Here is a 25,124-nt window from a genome sequence, read left to right as displayed (position 1 = left end):
TATAATTGCATACAGCGAACAGGCATCCGCCATGTTAATGAGGAGCATGCTACCTGCCAAACCCTATATAGGGCCATTAGTCACTATTAGGCCTCCAGCAGGGGAGATATTTTCAGAGTACGAGGCCCTGTGCCAGAAATGTAAATCCTTTTATAATGTAATCTCAAAATAGCGAGTCTGATAAGTATTAACAAAACACTGAAAGCTAGCAGGGGGCCTAGGTTCTCTAATCTGGTGGTTAAATGACCTCTTGAAGCTTGAGAGAACATTTCATCTCACCAAGGCTGCCAATCTTTCAGAAAAAGGGGGTAAAAGTATCCAGCATCATATGGGGACATTGGGACAATCTTTTTTTCTTAGGATCGGCTGCAAAAGTCTTTGGGAGACTACTGCTGTCATGTCATAAAGATTTGATAGAAGAGCCTCCTGAGCATGTAGATTTCTGCTGGGGCTTAAACAAACTTCACCAGTTTTATGTTTCACGGAAGTCCATGGGTTAATGGCAAGCAAGGGAATAGCTAGACAATTAAAATACCATCCACTTGACCCATACCGCTACAACCAGCATGCAAAGTTATGTTATGTTATGTTATGTTATGTTATGTTATGTTATGTTAATAAGACTTCTATAGCGCACAGCTGCCCCAACAAAGGGGCGTCCCGGTGCTTAGGACAGGCAGAAGAAACACAACACTACAGAAACAACAGAGAAACCAGAGAGGACAAAATACTAAGGTGCAGGAGGGAACAGAAAAGTTTTGATAGCCCTCCTAAACTTAAGCAAGTCATCAAGAGCACGAATGTGGAATGGAAGTGAATTCCAGAGTTTAGCAGCTAAAACACGAAAGGATCGCCCACCTGCTCTGCAAAGCTTAAACCGTGGGACAACAACCAGATTTTGGCCAAAAGACCTCAAAGGTCAAGAAGGAACGTAGGGGATAAGGAGATTCTCAAGAATCTGAGGGGAAGACAATTTGAGAATCTTAAAGGAGAGACATAAGGTCTTAAAGTCAATCCTTTGCGCCACCGGTAACCAATGGAGTGCACGAATAGTTCCTTTTACAGAGCAGAACCTCGGTAGACCTACCAAGGCCCTAGCCGCAGCATTCTGTGCACGCTGTAACCGGGCAATTTCCACTTGATTAGCCCCTAACAAGAGTGAGCTGGCGTAGTCAAGTCGGGATAAGATGGTTGCCTGAATGATCAGCTGCCTAGTAGGGGCATCAAAGAATTTTAATACAGGCCTCAAGCCACGCAAAATCCCAAAGCAGGTCGCTGCCACTTTTTTTGTGTGGCCACAGAAAGTAAGGGCAGGGTCTAGCCAGACACCTAGGTTTTTAACCTCAGAAACCGGGGTAGGAGTGACACCTAGCTCTGGGGGCCACCAATTATCGCCCCAGAGGTTGCTCTGCTTGCCCACGATCAGGACCTCAGTTTTCTTGGCATTAAGCTGAAGACAGTTGGCTGTCATCCAGCCAGCCACTGCCAGGAGACCATTTCGAAACCTAGGGGCATCGAGGTCGGAAGTCCCACTAAGAGCAACCGCCAGCTGCTTGTCGTCAGCGTAGGAGACTACAGTCATACCCCAAAGCTTGGCGACCACAGCCAGCGGCTGCACATAAAGATTAAATAGTGTGGGACTCAATGCCGATCCCTGAGGCACTCCCAGTTCTAGAGGGTAAGGTTTAGACTCAAAGGGTAGAGTGGCAACCCTGAATAAGCGATCTGCCAAAAAAGACCGGAACCATTCGAGTGCTATGCCAGAGACACCTGTATCTCCCAACTGTTGCAACAGTATCGTGTGGGAGACTGTGTCAAACGCGGCACTGAGGTCGAGTAACACCAGTGCCGCAGTTTGACCAGAATCCATCACAGTCCGCAGATGTTCCGTCATCGAGAGTAGAGCTGTCTCGTTGCTGTGGCCAGCACGAAAACCATTCTGGGAAGAATCCAAGATATTGTCCCTCTGCAGATGTTCAGATAGGATGCTGTTAACATGGGCCTCAGCGACCTTCGCGGCCCATGGAAGAAGAGAAATAGGTCGATAGTTCTCTAATTTAAGGGGATCCAACGTGGGTTTCTTCAGGATAGGGGTGACATAGGCCTGTTTCCATTTAGATGGGACTATGCCTGATGAGAAAGATAAGTTTATAAGGTGGCGCACGTGGGGCAGACATCGGGTAGAAGATCCTCTAAACTGTGCCGGTCTAAGTGGGTCTGAAATGGGGTGGCTGAGTGGGCTAAAGAATGGTGATGGATTAAACCCAGATCAGTTGACTGGGGGTGAGTGTTTGATTTGCTCAAACGCTCCGTCCATCATCCCCTTTTGTATCGGTCTAAGTGGGTCGGCAGGGGACCCAGATTTTACCTTAGTTGCCAAGCTGTTGAATACCTCCCCTGACATGTCAGGGAGGATCGAAAGAACCACATCCGTGGTACAATTAGGCCTCAGGGCCTCGCTCAGTGAGGTGGAACTAGGGAAGGAGCGGTAAATGGTCTGTATCTTTTCAAGAGAGAAGGCCCGCTGAATCTTCACAATGTGCCACTGAGCAGATTTCAGCTGCTGGGGCTCTCTTGGCAGTCAAGTCTTTGAGAACTAAAAAGCAGCTTCGAAGGATTGGGGCTATTTTTAAACTCTTGAGCGTAGTAGGCCGCACGGGCTCTACAAATGGCTCTATGATAGATTTTAACTTTAGTAAGGTACAATACTTTGTTCCCAGCCTCGTAGGTTTTACGCCAGCGCCTTTCCGCTTGTTTCAAGCTCTTTTCAAAGGCAATAAGGTACTATCGTACCATGGGCTGGGCTCTTGGGAGCGACATTTACTCCAGGTGGCAGGGATCAAAAGGTCAAGAGCCTGAGTAATCCAATCACAAAAAAAGATCATAGCCAAGTTCCACATCAGTAAGAGGACCAAGCGGATTTTCATCTAGTAGTCGATGAAAATCTTCAAGCTTAAATTTTTTCCAGGGGCGTTTCAAAGCAACTTTCTCTAGGGGTTTAAAGAGGGGTCCTTGATCGTGAGATGTAACTTCACAAGAAAGTGGTCGGACCAGGCTACTGGGCTAGGCCGCGACACCTTAGCTCCTGTTAAATTCATAAATATGGGGTCATATGAGCAAACCTGACCTTAGAAGGGTTCTCTTTACCATTTCATCCTCCTTCCATCTATCTATGCATCAATCCTTTCACCCTACTATCTATTCATCCATTCATCTATCAATCCGTTCACCTTTCTATCCACCCAGCATCTATCCAACATCCATCCATTCACCCTTCCATACATCCTTTCACACGTACCATGTGTCCAGTCCCCATCCCTCCATTTATTCATCATTTTATTTCTCAATCTTTTCACTCTCTCATCCCTACATATGCTAATAACCTCACAGGTGATTAGTACGCTATAAAAACACCAATAACATAACATACAGCCATTTTCCCTTACTCCTATCCATTTTTTGACTTTTTCACTCCATCCATTCACCCTTTCACTCCATTCTTCGCTCATTCATCCCTTCATTCTTTCACTGCTTAATTCTTTCACCACTTCATTCTTTCACCCGTCTGTCCTAATTTTAACAATTTTTATTTCCTTTCACTATTCTTCCTTTCACCCTTCCTTTTTCGCCTTGTTCCCTCTTTGCTTATTACCCTTATTGTGTCTCATCCTTTTTTAGGTCTCGGCTAGCATTGGCTGCGCACATGCGCAGTCTCGCCAGCGAGACGTAATGACTCTGAGTAGCGAGGGTAAACACCGCCCCTCTTCTCCATTGGCTGACCTCCTAAACGGAGGCCAGCCATTGGAGAAGAGGTCTCAGTGATGTCATTCTTTCCATCTAAGCCCCGTCCTTTTCGGATTGGGGGGCGTGTTTTTTAGGTTTGTTCTACCCTCTTCTCCTTTGGCTGGAATGGTAAACAACAAGTCAAAAACATGCCCGTTGTTTACATTCCAGCCAATGGAGAAGAGGGGAGAAAGGAAAAACACGCCCCCAGTCTGAAAATGATGGGGCTTAGAGAAACTTCCATCTGTGTCTGCTACCTCGCTGTAACCCATGCCCACTTGCAATTTTCTCCTCATGTAACATTACTATTCCTATTGTGAAGCGCTCTGACATCAGTTCTGGTAAAGTCCACGCTATATAAAAACGCATAAAATAAATAAATAAATAAATTGGACTTTGTCACCGTAATACGTAAACGTAGCAGCCATCTTGATTAGGGAAACCTGTCGTTTATTGGGAAAGATTTATACCATGAAGGTGGCCCGCCCTACTTAAATGACGTCAGTAAGCTTTTTTTACGTCTAATACAAATTTTATATCGGGACCCTGGCTTCGCCCCGTCTATGATCGCTCACAATTCGGACCGGTAGAAACATTAAATGATTATCGATATGTAATTGTCGAGCGAGAGATGTGCTTCAAAAGCTCCAGAAAACACCTTGGACTCTGCTGTACTGCCCCCCCCGCCCCACCCCCCTGGACTCTGGGTCCGTGAGCCCCCATAAAAGCACTCCATAGTGCAGAGCCCAGCTGTGCAGAAGTTTGTTGTGCGAGAGTTGGGAACGTGGGTCACAATGGCTGAGGCGAGACCTTTGTGCGCTTTTTGGCTACAAGCCCTTCTGTGCGTGCACAGACTTTGTTTTATGGGGGCGCGTATCCGACTCCCCCGAATACTTTCTGGTGTTGGTCTGGATCGCAGTCAGTCCTCACGGAGTGTCTGGTAAGTGCATATAAACACCTAGAGTTGTTTATGCTTTTCGGTCTGCTAGTGACTCGAATGCCCGCTGACGCCGCGCTTCGTGGAACTGCAGCCTTACAGTATGTTGATCACAGAGTCAGGGGCGTAGATTTCAAAAGTACCTTGGGTGTAGTGGAACTGATTCCACAGAGGTGAGAGGATCCCCATAATTGTGTGTGTGGTTTTTTTGTGTGTTTGTGTGGGTGTTTTTTAAATTATAAAGTAGTATTTGTGGGAACTGATGCCTGCGTAGGATCACTGGATAGTAATGCATTTTTTTGGGTGGGGTGAAAGTGTACGGTCGCCACTGGGACGGGCGAGGAACAAGGTGAGTTTGATCGATGCGAAACTAACTAGTGAGTGGTAGTCCACCAACACCTGGTGTTCTCTTACCCTTTCTGGTGTCTCGAAGCCCGCTCCTGGTTCACTAGCACTAAAGAAAACAAAAGCTTGCCGGAGCAGGCAGAGGGGAAAAGCCAAGCCTCGGGCCAAAGAAAATAATCTGCTCTGGGAGAAGGGCGGGCCCGTGGTCTGGAGACGGCTTCGGCTCGGTGGCCAAGGAGTGCAGTTCGCTTGAACGGAGGGGGAGGGCGGCCCTTCTGGACCACAAATGGGGGAACAGTCACTACCCCTCCCATAGGTGGGGGAGAGAAGGCGGTGCCAGCTAACCTTGATGTGCCAGGGGGCATGGGCTGTCCTGGGGCCCAGGAACGAACAATTAGCGCCGGGCTTGATGAGGGGGGGTTAGGGGGTAAAGCCTTCAGCGACCCCAGGATGAGTGGTGTTTTCTTTGGGGTGCTTCAGGTGCACCAGGAGGGGGATGCGCCTGCAGGGGGGTGGGGTGACTTGTCTTTGCGGGGAGAAGGGCGCTCGACCTCAGACCTGGGGATCTGGGTTCGAGTCTCGGTAACTACGCCAAAACCTCCTGTGATTCTGGGCAAATCACTTAGGGCCAGATGTAGGTAGCCATATACCGGCCGATTCGGTAAATACGAGTCGGTAATTTACCGAATCAGAAATTACCGAATCGGAATATACCGATTTGGAATTTACCGATTTGAAAATTACCAATTCGGAAATTACCGAATTCTTATTTACGGATTCGGTAAATAAAAAATGGTAAAAAATGAGTTTTGAGATGTAGGAAACCTCTAAAATACCGAATTTCATGAAATTCGGTATTTAAGAGTCGGTATTTACCATGGATTGAAAGCAGGTGGTAACCAGGTGCAGGCTATAAAAAAGCCCCCAAAATGCAACAGTGTGACCAGAATGGCGGCATTCTACGTGATAGCAAGGCGGCTACGGCTACAGGCAGCAGGAGAGAGGGTCTGGAGAAGGGAGGAGCAAGTGTACAGACAGAGGATAACACTCTTTCAACTCACTGAGCCAGAGATACTGCAAAGGTACAGGCTACACCCCCAAACCATCCTGGGCTTGATCAGGGACCTCCACCCACTTTTGGAGCACCCATCCCCAAGGGCGCATGCCATCCCACCCCATGTGCAGGTGCTCTGTAGCCTACACCTGCTTGCATCTGGGAGTTACCAGGGGGTGATTGCTGTGGTAGGTGGTGTGTCACAGAGCTGCCTGTCTCGTTTTTTCAGGAAGTTCCTAGAGGCTATGATGCAGAGGATGCATCATTACATCTGCTTCCCTAACACACACACGGAACGGCTGAAGACCAAGACTGACTTTTATCAAATTGCACAGTTCCCACACGTCATCGGCTGTATTGATGGCACCCACATCCCTATATGCCCACCTGCTGCCACAGAGTACATATACAGAAACAGGAAGTCAACCCACTCTATCAATGTACAGGTAATCTGTGATGCCAACAACATAATTACAGACATTGTGGCCAAGTTCCCAGGAAGTACCCACGACTCCTACATTTTTCAGAACAGTGGGATCTACACACGCCTGACAGCGGGGGAATTCGACGAAGGATACCTGCTAGGTAAAACACTGACACCCCCTGATAGATATTGCATATGTATGTGTATGTGTGCATGTGAGTAATGGCTTTCTCATTTACAAATAGGGGATAGTGCATATGCCGTCCGCTCATTCATCCTGACACCCTACCTCAACCCTTCAACCCCCAGCCAGAGACGATACAACGTGGCACACAAATCCACTAGGAACGTTGTGGAGCGCACCTTTGGGCTATTAAAAAGCAGGTTCCGCTGCCTCCACAAAAGTGGAGGGGCAAGGCAGTACTCACCAATCATCTGCTGTAAGATAATTGCAACTTGTGCATTGTTGCACAATCTTGCTACAAAGAAGGGCACAGAGGTGGAATTGAGCGACTATGAGGACCACGATGATGAATATGCACTGCCTGAACCAAACACAGCAGGAGTTGCGACACCAACAGATGGCAGACAGAGACGGGCAGAGATCACAAGGAACTTTTTTTGAGTAAGGAAAGAGACACAGACAGGTGGAGTATGCACCACACGTAGTTTAATATTTGGCCCTACGCAGGTACTCTAAAGCACAAATGTGCAACACAAATGTCATCCATTTAATAATGGTAGTCCTGGCTCACTTCCCCGTTTAAGGTCATGGAGTATGGGCTGTACAAGTCATTTCCAGCCACGCCTACCAGTGCCAGATGAAAGTGGCTGGCTGTCTTCACTGGGTGTTTGGGCTGTTGGCTCACCATGGCACCTGCTGCTCCTCCGTGTCTCAACAACAAGGGGTTTGTCATGCTGCTCCTACTGGTGCTTTCCTCACTTTCTGGTACATCCAGAGCAGCAGTTTGTGCTGTCTATGCATTAATCAGCACCTCTACAGCACTGGTCACCCTTGCAAGGCACCTAGACACCTCATTGCTGCTGTGTGTTAGTCCCTCTTGCATGTTGATGCATCGTCTGCATAGAAGGGAAGTGGCTGTGGCCAGGCGGTTCATTGCCTTAGTTTGTTGCTGCGCTTGCTGCCTGTCCTTGCGCCTTGCTAACCTGCCCCTGTCCAGTTTAGTGTACAGAAGCTGCACCGATTGTGTCATGTCCCGCACACCTGAGGCCATCTCCCGCATCCCTGCAGCCATCTCCCTCATACCAGATCCCATCTCTTTGTTCTTCTCAACCTGTGCACTAATGCCCTTCCCTATGTTTTCCATATTTGTATTCAGGTGCCTCATCTGGCGTTGCACAGACTGGATGGCCTTCCCCTGCATTCTTTGGATCTTTACCATGCTACCCTCCAGCCCACGTAAGACACTGGGACCCTCCACATGTTGTGCAGCACTGCTATCTCTGGGCCTGCGGCGTCTGGTACCTGTACGGGCATCCTCTGCACTGGATTGCTGTGTGGCAGTGCATCCTTCCCCAGCCAAGGTTTGAGTGTCATCCCCCTCCATTTCACCTTCTGAAGTTTCCATTTCAACCAGTGGAGCTACTGCATGCCTCCTGCTCTTTTGAGGTACAGGTGTTGTTTGCGGCAGTGACGCAGGCAGTTCAGGTGAGGACAATAGCAGAGGGGATCCTGAACGTTCTGGGGATGCCTGCAAATGTGGAGACATTTCAAGGTCTTAAGATGGTGACAGTGGTGTTGATGCACCAGTGTCCTCTGTGAAATTCTCTACACGTGTGCCTGTCTCCTGGCTGTCATCCCTCTGTGGTGCAGTGCCTTCCTTCTCCCTGGTACGCCTGCGAGAAGTCTCGCCTGTGGACATAAAAGCGTACATTAGCTCTGTGCTCCTGCTTCACTGCTTCTACAATTAAATTAATCTCACTGAAACACTGTACATATTGCCTCAGCTTGATTATGACTGATGTGTTTTGCCTAACTTGTTGCTTGCTGTGCTGTATGACATGGTCGGTCTTTCAATGACTACATGTCCCATAATGCATTGCTCCTGTATAGTGCTACCTCTACTGGAGTGGGGTAAACTTTGCCACATAGGGAAAAGGGAAGGTGATGGGGTGGGGGTGATTGCTGTGCATGCATCTTACCTTTTCTGGTGGCAACTCTGGCTGAGCTGTCTGCATCTCCCAGTCCACAGACGCTCTCTGGTCCAATGGTGGACCCCAACAGCTCCTCCAGCTCAGTCAGGGGAGGAGCACGGTTCTTCCCTCCTCCAGTTTTGTTTGCCTCTTTGTGGAGCTCTGCAGTTTTCTTTTTAGTCATGCTCCTGAGGTCATACCACCTCTTTTTCAGGTCATCTATGTCCCTTGGAGTGACTCCTACAGCATTCACCTTCTACTGCATTTCCAGACAAATCTTTCTTTTGGCAGATTCAGCCACAGTCAGGGTTTGCTTTCCAAACAATTTCTGGTGTTCTTTAACCACCTCCTCCACGAGGACCTGCAGCTCCATGGTGCTAAATTTTATTTTTCTCTTCATCTCTGGAAGTTCCTTTTCACTGCTGCGTGCCATTTTCAAACTTTAAAAGCACAAACGTTTTCCTGGGGCTCAGGGACTCAGCTCTGCTTGCATAGCCTCTCCAGAAGCTTCTAATTACTTCCAGCTGCCTGGGTGTAGCCACTTCCTGGTTGGGAGGGGGTGGGTGTTAGCACCTGATTGGCTGACTTCTAAGTTTCACTTTTCTTTCCTTTCCGATTCGGTATTTACCGAATCGGTATTTCCAATTCATTCCTATGGGCCAAAAGGCCCATAGGAATGAATGGTAAATTCCGAATGGCATATACCGAATTTTACCGAATCGGTAATAAATACCGATTTTTTTACCTACATCCCATTTACCGATTCTAAAATACCGAATTGGTAAAATTCTGTATTTTAGAATCGGTAAATTTAAATTACCTACATCTAGCCTTAAATCTCCCCGTGCCTAAAATGAATATGTGTCCTCATGTAACATAACTGGTGCTGTATTGGATGAGATGTGTGTCCTATTTTTGTGAAGGACGCCTCCCAGCCCGCACTGTAGGGCTCCTGCTATAAGTGGCGTGTGTCCATTCATATTTAATCTCTTCGTATTGCAGTTCAACGCCATTTTAAATCATTTTAGCTGTAAATTAGGCCAGGGATGAGGCAAAAGCGAGCCTCCGGCGACCCGCTCAGATGATGTAAACAAACAGCAACTGCTGGCTTCGCCGGGGGGTGAGCTGAAAGGGGGAAAGTCAGTCCCTGTTCGTGGCTTTTGATTTTAATTAAGTTCTACCTAAATGACACAAAACCGCCTGGAGATATGAATAGAGATTGGAAAAACCAAAGTATATGTGAAAATGAAGAGTTACATGCTGCAGCTGCTCGCTCGTGTTCCTCGAGTACCGACACAAAAATCTGCCGCGCCTCCCTTTAATCTCTCATACATGAAAATATTCATAATTTTTTCAAAGAAGTCATGTAATTAAAATAACAACGGGGGTCGAAGCAGCGTATATTTCACTCCCACCCCTTCCCACAAACGCCGTAGGTAATTCTCCCCCATTCCTGAAACCCTTATGTTCTGGCTAGAGAAGAAAGTGAAGGAGCAGATAGGTCCCCGCCATTTAAGTGCAGGATTTCCGGAAGTGTTTAATAGCACCCACTTGGCAATGCCATCCCGTCCTGACTTTTTAGCCAGCAGGACTTTGGATTCTGAGACCAGATGCTTATCCACCAACTGCTAGCCGCACCATCAAGATGGCGGCAGAACCCAGAAGTGACACAATGGGACAAAAGAGAGATGTACCAAATCGCCAAACACTCGCAGTTAGGACTCCCAGGAGCTGCCATCTTGGCCTGTTATTTCTGCCAGTCGTCTACTAAATCTGAAATACTTCTGCCATCTCTCAAACAAGCCTGGCTGAAGGTGGCTGGAATGCCATAAACCGGTCCTAGGATGCTTGATTCCGGTCCAAGGAAGACATGGCTTGGCAGTTCGGGCTGGACTGTTCCCATGAGGCACAAGGTCAGACTGATTTGCATATAGCCATGTCTGAACTGGGGTGGCAGAGTGGGCTAAAGAACGGTGATGGATTAAACCCAGATCTTTTGACTGGGTGTGAGTGTTTGATTGGTTCAGATGCTCCGTCTATTACCACCCCCTTTTGTATCTCTCAAACAGGTCGTCAGACTTCTTTAATGATTTGTGTTACATTATGCGTGTCACAACACAATTTAAAGTAACTCAGAGTTGGCTATTGAACGCCGACCGCGCTAAATCTATTACTGTATAGTATGTGTTATAAATTTTATCAGGAAACGTACATTTTCAATCTATGCATGTTGCCCTTCCATGTGTTTCTATTGCCAATTTACGAGATACATATGTGCAGAACAACTAGCACTTCCTTTCGCAGATGGGACAGGGCTGTACTTACCTGTGGGCAGAGCTGGAGTTAGGCCTGCCTAGACAGACAGCTTGCCTCAGCCTGCGCTCGTGGGTGGGTCGCAACCCTCTTGCCAGCCTGTGTGTGTGTGTGTGTGGCTCTAGGTGTGTGTGTGTGTAAGTGGCTCTGTGTGTGGTGTGTGGCTCTGTGTGTGTGTGGCTCTGTGTGTGTGTGTGTGTGGCTCTGTGTGTGTGTGGCTCTGTGTGTGTGTGTGGCTCTGTATGTGTGTGGCTGTGTGGCTGTGTGGCTCTGTGTGTGAGTGTGTGGCTCTGTGTGTGTGTGTGTGACTCTGTGTGTGTGTGTGGCTCTGTGTGTGTGTGGCTCTGTGTGTGTGTGTGGCTCTGTGTGTGTGGTGCTCTGTGTGTGTGTGGCTCTGTGTCTGTGTGTGGCTCTGTGTGTGTATGTGGCTCTGTGTGTGTGTGTGTGGCTATGTGTGGCTCTGTGTATGTTGCTCTGTGTGTGAGTGTGGCTCAGTTTATAATACCCTACTCAAACTATTCTAAAAACTATATCTACAAAATACTACTCACTCATTACTACTCACTATAACACTCCGTATTATAACTATCTAATACTCTACTAAACTTTACTAACTACTCAATCTACTACTACTACTGTAAGCTACTCACACATTACTCAATCTCTACTACTCTATACAAGTCACACCCCTCACAACTCACTAAATTAAACTATCCACAATTTTATACTCACTCTCTACTACTCTACTACTCCCTACTACACTCTAATACTAAAAAGTACTAACTAACTACTGCTCTCTAATATATACTCTATTTTAAGTGACACTCATGTGAATGTGTTACTCTATCCAGATGATCTTGTGATCTTGGCGGGAACACCTCAAGGCCTTCGGCAACAAATTGGGGGCCTTACGATTGTACTGTTGCACCGATCCATTAACAACTAATGCATCCAGGACACAGCTTGTACTTTCATTGGAAAGAAGCAGTCTTCGTTCCATTGGAAAATTTGATCTGAGCTACTCCTGGTGGCGAAAAGATGCAGATACTTAGGGGTGATCTTCCTGAGAGATTTAAAGAGGAACTGCCATGGAGAAAGGGTCACAAGCAAAGTAATGAGTGGGCTATGAGCGCGGTTCAATATCGTCTATGGTGCTAAATCTTGAACCTTTTGAAACCTTGAACCTGTGCTAAATGCCTATAGCAAAGTCACTACAGTTGCACATTAAGGTTATGCTGCTTTAACTGTAAAAGCCACGTGTGACAATAAAATAACTGAAAGTAGGTTCTGGTAAAAACTCTTGCTCTGAACATTGATAGAAGCACTTCGCAAGAGCTCATGAACATGGCATGAAATCTGAAGCGTCAGTTACTGGATTTAAGTTTCTCTGCACATTATTGCATGAACCAGCCAGCTTCATACCTGCTTTGTATTTTGCCGATCTAATGAACGGGGAGCTTAATTGGGTGAAAGCAATGACCCTCTCGTAAGGAGAACACATGGCAAGCTATGAAGTACATCAGACACTTTGAGGACTAGATGAATTTACACATTTTGTGACAGAAGGAGATTAAGTGACCTGCCCAGAATTACCCAATGTTCCCCATTCCAAGATCAGCGGTCTGACCAAGATGCCATATCCCTTCCCCAGTGGCATAAGGGACGTTGATGGATTCAAGCCCGCCTCGCTGATGAAGGGTGATGCCCTGAAACCGGTCCGAGGATGCTTGTTTCTGGTTCAGGAAGGACTTGGCATGGCAGCTTGGCTGTGCTGTTCCCATGGGGAGAAGGGTCAAGACTGATTTGCATATGGCTGGGTCACACCTGGGGTGGCATGGTGAGCAAAAAAACAATGGATTTAACCCAGATCTGTGACTGGGGGTGAATGTTTCACAATGTTCAGCATTCCATCCATCATCTTTTTGTGTTGCTATAAGTGCCATAGCAAGCATGCCAATGGGCCATGGGGCAAGTACGGAAAATGGACCTGCCTCCTTGTGGTTGAATAGTAAACTGGAGCCATCATTTGGGTGTACACCACCCCCAAAAGCACTGGGCTGCAGTGCCACTGCTGCACTAGTGATAGAAGCACTGCTGTACAATGGAAACTTATTAACCCATTGCAAGGATTTAAATAATTAAAATAAGATTCACGAAATGTCTCTTTGATTGTGCACTGTAGTGATAGGAAGTACGGTGAGGAGAAGGGGTATTTTTCCTGGTTAAGCAGTTCCAAAGTTATCCTGGAAATGAATAATTAGTGGTGTTAGTGCCTCACCCAACACTGAGGTGTTTGCTACTTCTGATGTGGTTAGGTTGATGCCAACACAAAGTAAGTGACTTGACTGTGAGTCTACTAGACCAAATAAGAGTTGTGATGTGATATTAAGGAGCTTAATAAACCGCTTGTAATAAAGTCAAAAGGACACGTTGAGATAGGTTCATGAGAGAGGCTTTATTCTGCAACCCCATCCATCACAGAGCTGGGCCGACTGCCCAACCCAGAACTCTACAAAGTCCTGGTTCCACACCACAACGTGGAACATGGAAGCAGGCCATATCACTCCACTCTTATTGTGTCCAGAGCTTTGACAGGCCAGAAAAGTCTGGGCTTGATATTCAGTAGTGTCTGACTTCTCTCTGCATTGTCATTTCTTTGAGATCCTTTTCAAGCCAAATCTTGTTTTAGACTTTACGTTTCTCTGACACTTTTGCAACAATATTTGGTGATTTAGTGTATGTGAGGATTTGTATAGATAGGCCTTGCCCATATAAACTTGACTTAAAGTAAAAAAAGAAAGTATTCAATAATACAGTAGACTCCAGTGCAATAGGGTACAATACAGCATTATTGGTATGACACTATGTAAATATATTGTCACAGATAAGTTAAAACAAAAATCTATATTTGAGATAATGTTTATAGATTATTTACTGAAAGACAAAAACAACAGAGAAGCAAAGTTGAGGGAATGGGTTCCCTTCGGTGTGGTCTGTGTCTTATGAAAAGGCTCTGGGCCCCGCCCCTCTGCCTTCCTACTTATCCTTGGCCTTTTGGGTATGTAATGTTTTAGGCTATTCAGCTGCTCTTTCTACCTACTTGCAGTTTTCACCTCGCAGAGTTGTAAGAAGCTGGATACTTGTTGCAGTATCCCCCACTTTTTGCCTGGTATTTGAAGCACCTTTGGCTGAAGTGTACTGGGTTCCTGCTAACCAGATCCCCAGTACCAATGTTCTTTCCCCACAAATGTACAATTGTTTACCAAATTGGCAAACCCTGTAGCACCCACTGTAAGTCCCTAGTAAATGGTACCCCGGTACCGATGCCTGAGGTCCCTAATGGCAGCAGCATATATTGTGCCACTCTGAGGGACCCCTCACCAAGCACATGCAAGACTGCCTTTGCAGGCTGCGTGTCTTGGTGCAGACAAAAGTGAAATCACAACATGTCACGCAACCCTGTGTGCCATGTCCCCCTACCACTGCATGTAATAATGTAAGTAACCCTTTCAGCAGACCTGACAGCAATAAGGTAGTGTGCTGAATATTACATGTGGGGGCATACTTGTATGAGCAGATATGCCCCTGTGCTGGTCAGTCCTATTACTGCCAGTACCTGTGACTAGGGAAGCCATTTTAAAACATGTGCTGGGCACAAGTGAAAATGAGCTCCCCAGCTACAGGATGGCTTCACTGAAGATAGGGATGTTTGGTATCAAACATTTCATTTTGGTAAACCCACACTGATGGCAGTTTCGGATTTGGGAAACATCCTTTAGGATGAAGCCCCAATCACAATCTACCTACATAGTGCCAGCAACAGAATGAACACGTTTTAAGCGTACATTTGTTCTGCACACAAGTCGTTACAATGACTTGCTTTAGGGAGACAGATTGGTGGAATGGTGTTGGGATTAAAGTCCAACACCTTCCCTGCTTTTGCGAAGACTGGAGATGGGATAGTAAATTAAACTATTTCAAAAACCAGCACCCCATGGCAAGTCGTTATAACGTCTTGCGTGCTGAACGAATGCGTGCTAAAGATGCGTTCATTCTAATGACAGCGTTCTCAAGGCATGCATGATAAATGCATGCGGAATACCAGCATACGTTCATCGGATTTACCACTACATGCACCCAGAGGGCACCTTAGAGGTGCCCCTGAACACCTACCAGCCTCTTCTGTCATTGCTGATTGGTTTCTGCCAGCCTGCCATCTGAGACGCTGTTCTGACCTCCTAGGGTAAGAGCCTTTGCTCTCAGGAGACCCAGAACAATAACCTGTCCGGTGAAGAGGGTGTAACACCCGCCCCCACAGGGTGATCTGCTGATTAGCTTCCTTGGGCTGGCGCCGGCGGTCGTTTCCCGGATGCGTGGTACCGTGGCAAGGGCGTGGCTTGATGAGCGGAGGCTGCGGGTGGGGATGTATAAGCTGAGTCGTTCGTTGAGGTATGCTGGTCTGGCGTTGTGTAGGGCTTTGTGTGCGTGGATGAGGAGTTTGAAGGTTATCCTCTTGTTGATGGGGAGCCAGTGTAGTTCTCTCAGGTAGGGGGTGATGTGGCTGTGTCGGGGGATGTCGAAGACCAGTCGTGCCGAGGCGTTCTGGATGCGTTGCAGCTGTCTCCGGAGCTTGGTTATTGTTCCTGCGTAGAGGGGGTTTCCGTAGTCCAGCCTGCTGGTGACGAGGGCCTGGGTGATGTTTTTTCTCGTTTCGGAAGGGATCCACTTGAAGATCCTGCGGAGCATTCGGAGGGTGTTGAAGCAGGATGCGGAAACGGCATTGACCTGCTTGGTCATGGAGAGGGTGGAGTCGAGGATGACTCCCAGGTTGCGTGCGTGGTTGGTGGGTGCTGGGGCTGTTCCCAGCGAGGTGGGCCTCCAGGAGTCGTCCCAGGCTGAGGGGGTGGATCCGAGGATGAGGACCTCCGTCTTGTCAGAGTTCAGCTTCAGCCTGCTGTCCTTCATCCATTCGGCGACGACCTTCATTCCCCTGTGGAGGTTGGCTTTGGCGGTGAGAGGGTTTTCGGTGAGGGAGATGATCAGTTGGGTGTCGTCGGCATAGGATGATGTTGAGGCTGTGCTGGCGGGCGAAGTGGGTGAGTGGAGCCATGTAGATATTGAACAGCGTTGGGCTGAGAGAGGATCCTTGCGATCTGCCACCTCCAGGCTAGTACCAACCCTACGGTGGGCCACTGTGAGGTGGACAAGATTTTTCAGAAGTAGCCATCTTTGTGATGGCATACATAAGGATTCTGGAACAGGGTTAAGACCACTACCCACAGGAAGTGGTCATATAGGCGGCTTAATGACCCCAAGGGTCAGCAGCCCATTGGCTACTACCTTACACTCCTCTAACATCCGTAAATTTAGTATTTAAGGGAGTCCCTGGCACCAGAGAAGCAGATCCTGATAACCTGAAATAAGAGAGGACACTGGAAAGCCGCTTAAGCAGAGAAGAGAGAAGCAGCTGACTTGATACCAACCCTGCCGGCCTGTCTGCATCCCTCATCGAAAATGGTGCCAAAGTCGACTCGTCCTGCAGCTGTGACTCCAGAAACTTGGGAGTACTCCCTGCCTTTAAAAAAGACTTAAGACCTCCCATGAACAGCAGACCTGTTCTAAAGAATTTCCAAAAGAGAAGACTATGAAGCCTCCAGAACAGTCAAAACCCGACACCCGCAGCCACAACTGCACCTGTCGCCTCCGGCCCGAGTTGAAGTGGGCCACTGGCGCCAACAAGGTTACCCAGCCCTCCTGAGCACAAGTTCATCATGGCTTCACTCCCCCTGGATTCCCCGACGGCACCTGCATCCTCGGCACACAGCCCCCCCTCAAACGCAACTGCTCCGGTAAGGAAAAACCTGACACTAAAGGGTTCCCTGGCACCCATCGCCCCTTGGAGAAGTGGACCAAAGGTGTCCTTCCATCACTGAGCAACACAAGGTCTGAGCCCTCTTGCTGGTTAAGTCCGACCGGCTTCCTAGCCAGAGACTGCAGCCTCTTTTTACACTGACTGATCCTCATTGAAAGCATTGGGCTACTGACGCTGATTTGCACCCTACACCCAGCCGCCCTTATGCCGCTGGTGTTGTACTATTGGTGCTGCCTTGGACCTTGTCCACCGCTCACCTTAACTCCTGGAGACTGGTCCTGTAAGTCGATGTACTGTACCTGTTTGTTCTTCCTTCAATAGGATAACATTGCAGAACTCAGAAATTACATTGTGTCCACTTTTTAAAGTGAAAATAATTTATATTTAAAAATGAGCTTACCTGAATGATTTTTCTCTGATGCCTAAATTGGTATTTTTACAAATTGGTGTGAATCTCCTTCTTGAGTTGTGTGTGTTGTGTGTGTTATTTATTAATCGTAGTGTGCATTTGCAGAGGTCTTGCACTGTGGTAAGCCTATGTACCCCCTAAAAGAGCACCTTGGGATTGCATAGCAAGACCCTGCCCACTCATAAGGGAACCCCTGGTCTCTTTACACAGAATGTCAGATTTTTGATATATCGTATAAAGAGTCTGCTTCCTACATGGGTTCTTAAGTTTGGTTCACTGCTTAGCTTCTACCTTATTTATATCAGGCATTATATATGTCAAGGGCAGCCTAGCACCATGAGACACGGCCCAGCATCCCAATTTACATCTATGCACTTCTAGACACAGCACTACATTATAGCACAGCCTGACCCAGAAAGCCAGAATAGGGCATTACAGATCACAGTACCCTCTCCGGTCAAAGCTTGAACCTTACTCAATGCCATGTATTCAGTAACCTACAGATGAGCGCGTTGAGCACATCAGACCAGATTACCAATGCAGCTCCATGCCTGACATGTCTGGCTCTTTACCCCGCTGGTCCTCACCGCTTACTGACTCAATACCTGGTATCTGGCCCATTTACTCTGATGTTTTTTGAACTCTCCATGCCTGGTGCGCCTCGCCCTTGGCTCTGCGGTTTCTGGCTTCATGCCTTTAATTCCTGCTCATAACCCAGTGGTGGTGGTGGCTGGACATGTGCATGCTACAGTTACACTAACTATGAGAACCTGCCTTGAAGCTTTAAGTGTACTGTTCATATGAGTTGAACCCTGTTTATATATTTTCATGTTGTATAGCTTGTAAGGAATACTCCATCTCCTTCACCGTATCTGTTTAGTAGGATTGCTATTTGGCAAAGAGACATGTTTGAAGACCTTTCCTTTGACGGCCAACACGTCTGATCGACTTGGTTCTTTGACATACAGTTTCAGGTTTTGATTATGTTCTGTATTTGGTATGTGCAGCACATTCCCCTAATATTCCTGGGTACTTGCAGCCTTCATAATGTGGATGTGTGACCTTTTGCTTTGCAGCGCAGGGATCCTTGCCTGTTTTGTGCTGCCCTGGCCCGCATTTGCTGTTCCTTTCCATGCTTCTTTGAGTGTCTGTTTGGCTTCCTTTTACCTAGCTCCCACAGTCCCTATAGTTGGCCTGTGTGACACTTTGCCCTGGAGATGCTTGGCCTTACATTTAATTTCAAACAACTTTATTTTGGCTTAAGATATAAAAGAGAGAAAAATAAATAAATACAGATCATACTTAAATGTAAATGTAGATCATACTTAAGCACAATAAAGTTATTAGGATTGTCAATACCCAGCTATCCACCTCCATAATTGGAAAATCAATAAGTTGCTACGTTAAAATTTCTAATGCAAAATTCATATTGTATAAAAAAATAAAAACCCTTTTAAAATATCATAGAAATAGTACATAAATAAACCCTTAAATTCCCTTAGCAGCAACGATAGCCCTCCTTTTTGCCCACATCAAACCCTAAGATTTTTGCAACTGCACATGCGTACAAGGGAGATGCATCAGCACGTAGTATTCGTAGGGCAATCATGAGGCTAGAGGTATCGAGCAACCTACACACTGGTGCAATCCAAAAGGAACAAAACCTAGTGTATGCTGAACACACAAATAACACATACGGGACAGTTTCTGTTTGGCCTACACAGAATGAGCACTCCTCACTGGATAAACGTTTCCATTTCGCTGTAAACACTTTAACAGGGAGTGTACCCACTCTAAACTGATGGTAGAACTTTCTGTCAAGAGGATCAGTAACTAAATCCCAAGACTACTCTAATGCAAATGTAGACTTAACATTTTTAAAGTCACTTGTCAGTGTTGCTTCTCCCACCACAAGCTCTTCCTGTTGGAAGGCGTGGGTCCAGTAATATTTGTTCAACATATCTTTCGAAGGGATCAGCGCAACCTCAGGACAAAGGCCTAGGTCATCAAGACCAATCGCCTTCAAAAGCTGCCTCACTGAGGCCAGCCAAGGAACTTTATTAGCTTTGTTCAACTTGATTATAAAGTTCCTTGGCTGTCCTCAGTGGGGCAGCCTTCATAATGTGGATGTGTGACCTTTTGCCTTGCCATGCTGGGTTCCTTATTTATTTATTTAGTTATAAAGTTGCCTATTTTGTGTTGCTCTGGCCTGCATTTTCTGTTCCTTTGCATGCTCCATGCTTCTTTGAGTGTCCGTTTGGCTTCCTTTTGCCTGGCTCCCACACTCCCCATAATTGGCATGCGTGGCCCTTTGAACTGCAAATGCTTGGCCTTACAGACTCCAAGACTGCTCTGTGTGGAATGTTTTCCTGTTATTGTTGGCCTAATGGGGGTGACACTTTGCCCTTCACTTGCTATGCCCTTGATGTACCCCATAGCTAGGATAAAGTGGCATTTGTGCTGCATTTACTGGGCTTCTGCAGCCTCCAAGGCTGATATGTTCATGATCTATGCAATGCTCTTGCTTGTCAGTGCTTAATTTGTGAAATAAATTTGCTCAGGACTCCAACATTTTTCTTATGAGTTTTCCACCCTATGCCAGCGTTGTCAAATACCAAGGTTCCCTATTCTTGATTCCACCTCAGGCCTCTTTCTTCCATCTACCTTTTTTTTTTACAGAGTTTTATATAGCGCACATTCATTTTTGTGAGGCACGGGGAGATTAAGTGATTTGCCCAGAATCACAGGAGGTTCAGCATCATTGCAGAGACTCAAACCCAGTTCCCCAGATTCGAGGTCAACCATCCTAGCCGTTAGGCCAACCCCTCTCCCAATGCTTATACCTATGCTTCCTTCCAAGCGCAGGCTCTTTCTTATCTCTGGGTTCTCCATTTTCACTGTTGTCTTACCATCTCTGAACCCTTCTTCGATTTTTCACCTTTCTGCCTCTTGCTCTGGTCAAAGTACCATGATGAAATAAAGAACTGGCTCACAAAAATAATGCAGGTGCCCATCTCCTGCAGCCATCAGCAACAAGTATGCACTGTTTGGCACTTTAGAGCTGTAAGTCTGGTAATTTATTATGATCTTGTTGGGGCCCCATTCCAGGTGTGTGGTTATTTGTCCTGCGAGGCCCTTGTGTCAATTCTCACCTGAGTTTTCCGCAGGAGCGAGAGGAAATACGATGAAGCTAGATCCCAATTTCCCCTCTCCATTGGGACTGCCCAACAAAGTCAAATCCAGTTGAGGTGAGATGGGGAAGAGGGGAAGGGACGAGAAAAGACATGTATCCCACAGAGTCAACGCAGGGAGGTATGGAGTGTCCAGTATATCTCTGTGTATTTCCTGCATGCAAGAAAGAGAAGAGAACTTCGGTTTACTCTGCGCCTAGTATAGAAAGAGTAATGTTTAACGTGAAACATACCTAAAAAGCATTTTCCAACATGCTTCAATCGAAAGCCCTAAAAATAATATAGTAAAGACGTTGATTGCAAGCAGAAGGTGTGATATAAAAAAAAGCATTGGAAATGCAATAGGTCTCGCAATAGAATAGTTAGACATTTTTCGTTTTGCAAATGGAAGAGTGGTGTTGCATGGATGAGTGGCGTTGCGTGGATGAGTGGCGTTGCGTGGATGAGTGGCGTGTGTGAGTGGCGTTGCGTGTGTGAGTGGCATTGCGTGTGTGAGTGGCGTTGCATATGTGAGTGGCGTAGTGTGTGTGAGTGGCGTTGCGTGTGTGAGTGGCGTTGCGTGTGTGAGTGGCGTTGCGTATGTGAGTGGCGTAGCGTGTGTGAGTGGCGTTGCGTGTGTGAGTGGCATTGCGTGTGTGAGTGGCGTTGCGTGTGTGAGTGGCGTTGCGTGTGTGAGTGGCGTTGCGTGGATGAGTGGGGTTGGAATGCAATAAGTATCGCATTAGAAAAGTTGTAGTTATTGTTCTTGTAAATGACATAATTTATTTATTTTTGCGATGTTAAAATTGCTATATTGATGGCTTTGTCATTTAGTGAGAGTGAGGGTGAGTGAGGTGTTGAGGGTGAGGGGTTGAGGGTGAGTGAGGGGGAGGCTGAGGGGATGAGGGTGAGTGAGGGTGAGTAGTTGAGGGAGGGTGAGGGTGAGTGAGGGTGAGGGTGAGTGAGGGTGAGGGGTTGAGGGTGAGTGAGGGTGAGGGTGAGTGAGGGTGAGTGAGGGTGAGTGAGGGTGAGGGTGAGTGAGGGTGAGGGGTTGAGGGTGAGTGAGGGTGAGGGTGATTGAGGGTGAGGGGTTGAGGGTGAGTGAGGGTGAGGGTGAGTGAGGATGAGGGTGATTGAGGGCGAGTGAGGGTGAGGGGTTGAGGGTGAGTGAGGGTGACTGAGGGTGAGTGAGAGTGAGGGTGAGTGAGGTGTTGAGGGTGAGGGGTTGAGGGTGAGTGAGGGGGAGGCTGAGGGGATGAGGGTGAGTGAGGGTGAGGGGTTGAGGGAGGGTGAGGGTGAGTGAGGGTGAGGGTGAGTGAGGGTGAGGGGTTGATGGTGAGTGAGGCTGAGGGTGAGTGAGGGTGAGTGAGGGTGAGTGAGGGTGAGGGTGAGTGAGGGTGAGTGAGGGTGAGTGAGGGTGAGGGTGATTGAGGGTGAGTGAGGGTGGGTGAGGGTGAGTGAGGGTGAGTGAGGGTGAGGGTGAGTGAGGGTGAGTGAGGGTGAGTGAGGGTGAGTGAGGGTGAGGGTGATTGAGGGTGAGTGAGGGTGAGGGTGAGTGAGGGCGAGGGTGAGTGAGGGTGAGTGAGGGTGAGTGAGGGTGAGGGGTTGAGGGTAAGTGAGGGTGAGTGAGAGTGAGGGTGAGTAAGGGGTTGAGGGTGAACGGTTGAGGGTGAGTGAGGGTGAGGGTGAGGTGTTGAGGGTGAGTGAGTGTGAGGGGTTGAGGGTGAGTGAGGGTGAGGGTGAGTGAGGGTGAGGGGTTGAGGGTGAGTGAGTGTGAGGGTGAGTGAGGGTGAGGCTGAGGAGTTGAGGGTGAGTGAGGGTGAGTGAGAGTGAGGGTGAGTGAGGGGTTGAGGGTGAACGGGTGAGGGTGAGGGTGAGGTGTTGAGGTTGAGTGAGGGTGAGGGGTTGAGAGTGAGTGAGGGTGAGGCGTTGAAGGTGAGTGAGGGTGAGGGTGAGTGTGGGTGAGGGTGAGTGAGGGTGAGTGAGGGTGAGTGAGAGTGAGGGTGAGTGAGGGTGAGTGAGGGTGAGTGAGGGTGAGGGGTTGAGGGTGAGTGAGGGTGAGGGTGAGTGAGGGTGAGGGGTTGAGGGTGAGTGAGGGTGAGGGTGAGTCAGGGTGAGGGTGAGTGAGGGTGAGTGAGGGTGAGGGTGAGTGAGGGTGGGTGAGGGTGAGTGAGGGTGAGTGAGGGGGAGTGAGGGTGAGTGAGGGGGAGTGAGGGTGAGTGAGGGTGAGGGGTTGAGGGTGGGTGAGGGTGAGTGAGGGTGAGGGGTTGATGGTGAGTGAGGCGGAGGGTGAGTGAGGGTGAGTGAGGGTGAGTGAGGGTGAGTGAGGGTGAGTGAGGGTGAGGGTGAGTGAGGGTGAGTGAGGGTGAGTGAGGGTGAGGGTGATTGAGGGTGAGTGAGGGTGAGGGTGGGTGAGGGTGAGTGAGGGTGAGTGAGGGTGAGGGTGAGTGAGGGTGAGTGAGGGTGAGTGAGGGTGAGTGAGGGTGAGTGAGGGTGAGTGAGGGTGAGTGAGGGTGAGGGTGATTGAGGGTGAGTGAGGGTGAGGGTGAGTGAGGGTGAGGGTGGGTGTTGTGCATACAAAGAAGAATGGTCGGGCTGGAAAGATGATTGACTTTGTACATAAGTCAACCATATTCTCAGAACTATTACAGGGAAGTCGTTGAGCATACGGGAAGGCGACTTGCAACATAAAGAGAGCAGCACGTGAATAGTTCTTCAGGTATGATTGTGGGGGTGAAAAAAAGGAGAAAGGGCAAGCTCACAGTGTGTGGTCAATAGTGCGTAAGATGGAGAGTACATGGGTGGAAAGGACAGGTACGATTGAAAATTGGGTTTCCCTCATTAAAGAAAACACAAATTGATTATTACCACGGCCCATTTGATAGAGTTGCTGTATCATAAACCAGTGTTTATTTACCTAAAAAAGAGTTTAGAGATCCCTTTTTATGTTCTTATAACAAAACATGCACACCATGCGTTTCTTTGAATCTGTAGTAGAGCAACCCCAGTGGAAAGAAATCGAAATCAAAAAGATTTGGATGATATGCAGTCTTGCAGCAGAAGTGGAAAATATATTTATAACTTTATTTACAGGAATGGATTAGTGCTGAACGGGGACGATGGGTGAAGCTGATCACATTTTCACGGTATGTTAGCAAAAGGTATTTTGAAAGCCAAGGGAAAAAAACTTGGTACAAAACGATGTAAATCAGAGAAGAAAGAAAAAAGGCATCTGAGGGCTTACATTGTAGCGAATCAAGACAAGCGGCACAACAGTACGACAAACAGGAGATGGTGACTAAAGTTTCAACCATGAGGTTGGAAGGCAGTGAAGTGAAATGTGAGGAGGCACTCCGATTACCTCTTCAAATTGTAAAACAGACGGAGGGCATTGCTGTGGGGAGGGGGTGTAGGAGAAATGCACACGGCGGGCAAGGGAGGGGGCGGAGCGGGGAGAGCGGCATGTGGGTGTGAAGAAGCCGGGGCCTTTGAAGTGAAGCTAAGCTTCACTTCAAAAGGTGTCGGAGGAATGCGGCTGAGGGAACAGACGGCGATTGCGGCTGAGGGAACTGATGTGCACGCGCTTTTAAGCTCAATGCACATGCGCATTGAGCTTAAAAGTCACGGGCACTGCAAGGAATCGCCACGATGCCTTGCTTGTTAGTTAAAGGTTGTTTAAGCCGCAATAGGCTCGCAAGCTCGATGCGCATGCGCATCGTCAGGCGAGACCTAAAAAGGGGAGAAAATCTGGGGGCTTGGCAGACTTACCGAGGACTGTACTATAGATAATGCAAAAATATGGTTTTCTTTTTCGTTCTCTTGGTTCTTTGTATCCCTTTTGATTAAGTCAAAGGTAAATTGAACAGAATGTTAATTGTAAAACCGAACGTGACACGGATATGCATACTCCATGTTTGATTATCATAATATAAGTACCAATAAAAAGTTTAAAAAAATAATAATATAGTAATGGCTCATTACTGTAGAAAGGAAAACACAATAATATCTTGTACTTCCCTGCATCAGGAGTAGAGAATAAAAAAAAATAATGTTGGGCTTCTGCATGTCTTCAAATCTCAATAACTTGTAACCAAATCTACTGTCTTTGTTTATAGATATATCCAGCTTTCTACTGAGACAAAACGAATGAGATCTCAAATAGGCATCATGGTCAGATAAGTATTCGCCTATACTTTTAAAGTTCTAGCGTGAAGAGCTTTACCCCAGGGTTTGTAGACAAAGGTGCCTTAAATGCTCTTTTATCCTTTCGTTTCCACAGGTACTCCAGGGTTGCCGTGATCTGAACCAGGAGTAACTCCACCAGGACTCAAGAGAAAACCGAGAAACAACTGCCCACCGAGCACGATGAATGTGGCATCAGTAAACCAGGAAGCAGAAAGGTGAGTGATACAAGGGCAGAAGAATGCACGCGCGTCTATCAGAGCGCAAAGCGATCTACCGCCCAGGGAAGTCCAGCTATATGCAGGTGGTGATCCGCCTCTGCCTCAAGCTTGGCCGGGAGCGCGGCAGGCTTAACATCTTGTTGCTCTAATGCCTTTTGTTTATGGCCCTGTTCCCTGCAGTTGTCAGGCCATGGCCCTCTCCAGTCCTCAACCTTGCCTTGTTGGACTCTTGTCATGCTCTATGCTGGTTATGTGTCACC

The sequence above is a fragment of the Lissotriton helveticus genome, chromosome 3_1, assembly GCF_964261635.1.
Source record: "Lissotriton helveticus chromosome 3_1, aLisHel1.1, whole genome shotgun sequence".
NCBI lineage: Eukaryota > Metazoa > Chordata > Amphibia > Caudata > Salamandridae > Lissotriton > Lissotriton helveticus.
Note: the sequence above shows the minus strand (reverse complement) of the source record.